General features: G+C 46.7%; 1 pseudogene; it reads right to left on the bottom strand.

The window, feature by feature from the left end:
- Positions 1 to 220: 220 nt before the first annotated feature.
- Positions 221 to 375, bottom strand: LOC139330798 (U1 spliceosomal RNA; annotated as a pseudogene).
- Positions 376 to 6,684: the final 6,309 nt, after the last annotated feature.

Below are 6,684 nucleotides of genomic sequence, written 5' to 3' on the forward strand. Positions count from 1 at the left end.
GTGGATAATATGAAGTATGACAAACTGCTGGTTAAAGAAGCTACAGCAAAAATAATAAAAGGGTAAATCTGGTGATAGTGAGGAATAATGGTAAGAAAAATGAGGATGCTAACATAGTATTAACTTCCTGTTACAGCGACTAAACAGGTTTATTGGGACTTAAGATTTGATAGTCTTCAGGATTCCTTTATTGATCCCTGAAGGAAAATTGTTTAAAAATGAGGAGAGAGCGCGTACGCAGTCCCCCACTACCACAAATTATGCAGTCAAGATTCCCACATGTGGGGAATTCGCACGTCCCTTAGTGCCTTGGATGCTCCTCGCCATGGGTGAACCACCTTGTTGATCGTGGTGTCTCCCCTGCCAGGTAAGTATGACATCAGTCCTGTATGTAAAGGCAGCGGCGCTCTGACAAAAGGCGATCCTGAACTGCCACGAGCGGGTCCCAGACTGTCTGTCCTGAACTGTGCTGCAGTTAAACGGGGAGAACCAGTCAAACTGCAGTGACAGCCGGTGTAGGACAGACGTGCTTTACACCTGGGCCTTCTGGTGTCGGTAACAGCAGAGGAGCGGCGCCTTTAGTGGCTATGTGACCCGAAGATGGGCGAGGCCTGCTGCAGGACTGCAGTCCAACAAACCTCCTGTCTGTAATAAAGTAAAACTGCTTCTGATCTGCAGCTGCTGATTGAAATTATCTACAAAAATATTCTTACTTGGTTACCCTAATGATTAAAAAGGAATTTGGCTGTAACTCTTAAAGGATGTATGGCTGGTCATATGGTGATACAAGTTGAAATTACAAAAATTGAAATTATTGAAAATACATTGAAAAATAAAACAATTAGGTGTCGTTGTGTCCAGCAGCCTATACGTGAGCAACTATGTGTAAGCTGTTCTTCATTGCATTAACCAGCAGCAAGCAAGTCTTCATTGCACAAGCACGTGGAAATCATAAAATGTGGAGACAATAAAACAACGGGGATAATAAAGCAATTCAAACAATAAAACGACTGAAATAAAATAAGTCAAATAATAAAATGATTGAAATAATCAAATAATTCAAACAATAAAACGACTGAAATAAAATGTCAAATAATAAAATGATTGAAATGATGCATTGGATTCAATTCACACATTAAAATAGTAAAATAAGTCAAATAATAAAATGATTGAAATAATCAAATAATTCAAACAATAAAACGACTGAAATAAAATAAGTCAAACAATAAAATTATTGAAATGCGTTGGATTCAATTCAAACATTAAAATAGTAAATTAAAATGATCAGAATAATGAAACACATCAAATAATAAACAATTGTAATAATAAAAAAGGTAAAATGATCAAATGAATGACATCATTAAACAGGTCAAAAACATTACTTTCATCTCAGGAGCATTAATATCAGAAAGGATTCTCTTTGTTCAGGAGATTTTGACTTCATCACTCAACTCGTTTGTTAACGAGCATTAAGACCTCCCACGCCTCTACGTGTATGCAACAACTATATGTGAAGATGTGTTAACCATTAGCAGGTCACATGTGTGTACAGGAGCTCAGGTGGACAAAATCGGTCGTCTTCATCTTCTTCCACATCGGGGTCGCTTCAGTCTCCTCCTCTCCGGGCTCAGAGAGGGAGACCATAGAAACCATCCCACCAGGATACTGTACTCATTGATGAGGAGGTGGTGGTGGAAAGTTATCATTAATGGCCATGTTGGTGCACTTTAGACGGAGGTGCCTGATGCAAGGTATGCAGCAGCAACCAAACAGTCACTGCTGAAACCAGTGAGATGAATACAGAACGTTCTATCGAGCCAATTAGTGGGTTCTCAACCCCTGAGTGTTCTGCTGGTTCTTCAGACGTTGTTCTGAGGGCTCGGGTGACGGAGCCGTCTGAGGCTGTGGTGTTAGGGGTGAACACAGCAGTCTTGGACACACACCACCTCTCTCGGCTGGGAGGACACCGAGGGCCACCCTGTTTTTATAAGTCATCAAAGAAGCAGCAGCCAGTTGTTCATGTGGGCCCGCTATGGCATCATGTTATTCAGTCTGTGGATATTAAAATGAACGTAGTTGATTCTATCCACATTCTTATTTATGGTCACCCATTAAAATAGGGATGATTCAAATCCTGCTGCAACCTGATTAACCAGTTTACGTTGATCAGGTTCACCTCTGGGGACTCCAGTTGCATCTACATAGGTCAGAGAGTTTTGGTAGGTGTGGCTTCTACCCACCTAGAGAATGGATGTACACAGACTGGAAGATGTCTTTTGAGACATTTGCTTGCGTACATTGTACCCTGCTGTTGCTTTTGCTGCCGTGTCTGCTGCATTATTGCCTCGTGCTACTCTGCCGTCTGCTCTGTGATGTCCTCTGCACTTGACTACAGCGACCTGATCTGGTTCAAGCAGGGCATAATAGAGCTGACGTAGCTGATTCAGGTGTTTAACAGGGCTGCCAGCTGAGCTCACAAAACCTTTCCTTCTCCAGTGACACATGTCCACGTGGACAGCTTGGACTGGATACGCCGAATCAGTGTAGATAGTTACGCTCTTTCCCTTCGCTAGTTTGCGTGCTTCGGTTATCGCAACTAATTCTGCCATTTGAGCTGATGCTGGTTGAGGGACCATCTGTGCCCGTTTTGTCTCTAATCCAGCTGACGTTTGTTCTACAACAGCATATGATGTCACTAAGGTGCCCGTCGGTGTGCGATGACTGTGTCCGTCGCAGTATAAAGTCATTCGAGCGTTCTGGATCGGTTCTTTGTGCAGAGAGGAGTGCAGCTGCATCTCCCTGTTAGTTTCTGCCACACAGTCATGATCGTGTTGGGTATCCATCTGCAGGGCCACATTAGCCCCCTCACTAGTGAAACGAATGTGAGGCTTGTTTAGCAGCTGTTGTAGGCTTTGGATTCTTTGCGCTGATAGTGTGAACGCACCGGAGTCAAGAAATGCTTTCACTCCATGTGTAGTGTGCACTACAGTCTGACTGCTCATGGTGATGTGGGATGTTTTTTGTACTGCTTTCCCTATAGCTGCCACATGTCTGACACATGGAGGGTGTCCTATTTCCACATTATCCAATTTGGAACTGTAGTACATCAACACTTTTCTGTCTGTCTCGCCCTTTTGAAACAGAACAGCATTCACAAAGCCCTCCTTTTCATCAACATCCAAATGAAAAGGCTCGCAGTAGTTCGGAAAATGAAGAGAACGTGCGTTAGACAAAGCCGTCCACTCTAACAGAGAGTTGTGGTTTTAGTACCCAGCCCGTGTGATTAGCGCTCTTAAAGGTGCTACCAAACCGGAAAGATCAGGGACAAAGTTCTTGTTGTGTGTTGCCAGCCCCAGAAACCGCATCATGGATTTAACAGTGGTTGGTTTGGAATGACTCAAAATGTCTGTTTTCTGGGCATTTGTCATGTTCAGACCGGAGGAGCTGATCAAACGGCCCAAGAACGTCACCTGTGGTCTACCAAGCTGGAGTTTAGACTTCGAGACTTTAAAGCCGCAGAGTGCAAGATGGCGTAAAAGTGTTTCAGTGGCCGTCATGATCGAATCAGAATCAGGTGCAGCCAAGAGGATGCCATCGACATACTGAAGAAGGGAGACACCCTGTGGAAAAGTCAAGGACAGAAGCTGCTGTTTCAGAACATGACTGAAGATGGATGATGAGTCAATGAAGCCTTGAGGTAGACGGGAATAAGTGTACTGTGCACCCTCGTAAGTAAAAGCAAACATCTGCTGTGAATCCTCATGCAGGGGCACACAGAAGGAAGCGTCAGCCACGTCGACGCAGGAGAAGAACTTGTGTTCAGGTGAAATGGCATTCAACACAGTGTTAGGGTTTGGTATATCATAGTGTCTGGAAACAACAACTTTGTTGATGGGTCTGAGATCATGGACCATGCGGTAATCAGGTTTACCAGACTTCAGAACAGGATTAATGGGAGTGTTCCACATAGACGTCGTAGGTACAAGAACACCTGCCTGTAACAGTCCCGTAATGGTGTTTTTGATACCTGTGACTTGGTCATGCTTCAGTGGGTATTGGGCCCTATAAATAGGAACAGTGTTAGGCTTTAATTGGATAGAGATGGGTGGAATATTGAGCAGACCAACGTCAGTGGATCCTGTTGACCACAAGGAGTCTGACAAGCTGTCCAGTAAAGCCTGTGCACCTGGATGATCGGTGTCTTCTCTACCATGCGTACGGGACAAAAAGCACTTTTCCGGGTGTAAGAGGGTGTGTGAGGAATGAGCAATCATGTAGGTCTGCGTGGAAGGAGAAAAGCGAAGGTGTTTGTTTTGGGTGGGTGTCCAATCACAAGCCGCCAAACAACGCTTCACCATAGGGCCCAGACTTTTAGCCTCTCCTTCATTAGCAACTCTCAAGGTAATGTGAGGGGCTGACGTGTGAGCCAGCGCATATAAAGGTTCAAGAGAATCTGGTAATGAAACCGCAGCAGCCACTCCTTCAGGGCCGACATAGATGTCGCGTATTTCAACAATGGGATAATCTCCAGTGTCAAGACACTGATGTGCAAAGCCCTCCCACAAAGCATCGTAGTTCTCATCCCCGTGTGAGTCACAGTTGAATGTACAGTGGGGTGGGTGGAGAGGATCAGTGTGCAGCTGCAGAACAGAAATCCAAGGCAGCCACAAGGAGAAAGTGTCATGGAGTGACGTTGAGGAAAAGTCAGGAATAAGTCCCCACCATATCTCAGCGCCATGTTCGTTAGCAGGATTAAAGCCAGATTGAGGAGTCCCTCCCTGTGGCCGTGAGGACTGATGGGCATGACAGTCACGGGCCCAGTGTCCAGTGCCGCCGCATTGGAAGCACCGATCAGTATTCGGTCGGACTGACCTGAGCCTGTTACTGCGTCTCCCCCCTCTCTTATTTTTAAAGATGGGTCTGCCCTGCAGGGCAGCTGGCAGGTATGGGAAGGGAGGTGGGTCAGGATAGGGGCTGTATGGAAGAGGTGGATGATAAGATTGCATGGTTGGAGGGGGAGGGGCTTGAGAAGTTGGCTGAGGAGGCACCTGCTGAGGCATCTGCTTAGCAGCAGACTTATTCTGATTTATGTCATCTCTCATTTTCTGTATTTGTAATTTCAGCAGTTGTGCCTGGAGGGATGCCAAGTCCCTCTCTTCCTGGTGTTGTTGCTCGAGGTCATTATCAATGAACTGGATAACATGAGCTGCCCATACAGTGTACGACATACCCGGCAAACCAACCACTTGTTTGAACATTGTCTGAACAGCTGGAGGCACTGAGCTTTCCACGGCTCCTCTGAAGAGCAGCTCCATGGCCTCACTCACAGCTGGATCTTCTCCAGTTCTGTCCTGCCACAGCTCTCTCACCCGCAGCAAATATGCAGCACCCTTCTCATTGACATTTGGTGGGATGCGACATAGCTCAGCAGATCTCATCTGTATAGGGAACTTTTCTCGGATGACGGGCCACAACTGGTGCACCAGATGATGTAAGGGCTGATCATCTGGGTCTTTATCTGTGTTACTGAGCTGCTCAACCTCTGTCAACATGCCCAGTGACGTGCACGAGGCGAACACACGTCTGAATTCACCCAGAGCTGGGACAACCCCTGCACACTTTTCTAAGAACGCCTTGATCCACTGAGCCCCCCCCCTTGTTTATATCTGGCAAGCCAGATTTGATCAGTGCATCGTCCTGTAAGGAGAACGGAGTGTATGTGGCAACGGTGCGACCTCCAGCAGAGGTTGCTGTTGTCAGTGGCCTCTGATACTGACGTCGACGGGTGTGAGTGTTACCACGATCGGGGTCGTGAGCGGTGACATGAGGCAGGTTAAGATGATTTGACTGGTCAGCACGGTCTTTCCAGTCCTGCAGCCCATGTTGCTCAAAAGCTGAGGCCAGGCCGTGTATGGAGGGACCAGTACATCCGGCCTCTAACGTGTTCTGACTGTTTGTGTGGGTCGGTTCGGACGGTAGAGCACACGATCAGGTTTGTAGGGACGAGGGTACTGAGCGGGATGGTTCCAGTATAGTACTGGTGATGATGGGAGCAGCGATCACTTGCACAGTTTCATTCAAGTATTCCTCTGCCTGTTTTTGTGATTCTCTGTCACCTGGATGCAGGGCGGTTTGTAGCAGACTGTTTTTAACCACTGCTAATGGAGTCATCACGGGGAGTGTGTTCTGATTCAGGAGTGTGTTCTGAGGTGTATCTGATGAGTCTGAGCTGGCAGAGGATGCAGTCGGTGTCGTTATCGTTGTTTCTGGGCTCGTAGGTTTGATTTGAGGCATCTGATGCTGAAGAGCATCCAGCCTTGCAGGTGCCTCAGTGTGGGGCGCTCGTTGTTTTGGCGAGGGTGTGTTATGCTGTGATTCAGTACTGTGTGTCTCTGGAGGAGTCAAGGTCGCAGCTGGCAGTTGATGTTTGAGTTGTGCAGAGGACAGTGTCTGAATGGAGAATCTGACTTCTTCTATGAAACACTGACAATTTGCCAAAAATGTTTCTGTCCTTTTTTCTCCTCTCTTCGCTTTGCCTCTCTGCAGGGTTCCTGCCTCCTGTAACTTTGCTTTCGCCTGGTCTCTACTCCCTGTCGCCATTTTCAGAAACACACTGAAATCGCTCGGCTTTGGCGGAGCGTTTTCACAGTCTCCAAACATTCCCCTCATTTGCATTTTCCCCAC

This window comes from Chaetodon trifascialis, chromosome 4 (assembly GCF_039877785.1).
Source record: "Chaetodon trifascialis isolate fChaTrf1 chromosome 4, fChaTrf1.hap1, whole genome shotgun sequence".
In the NCBI taxonomy this organism is placed as follows: Eukaryota; Metazoa; Chordata; class Actinopteri; order Chaetodontiformes; family Chaetodontidae; genus Chaetodon; species Chaetodon trifascialis.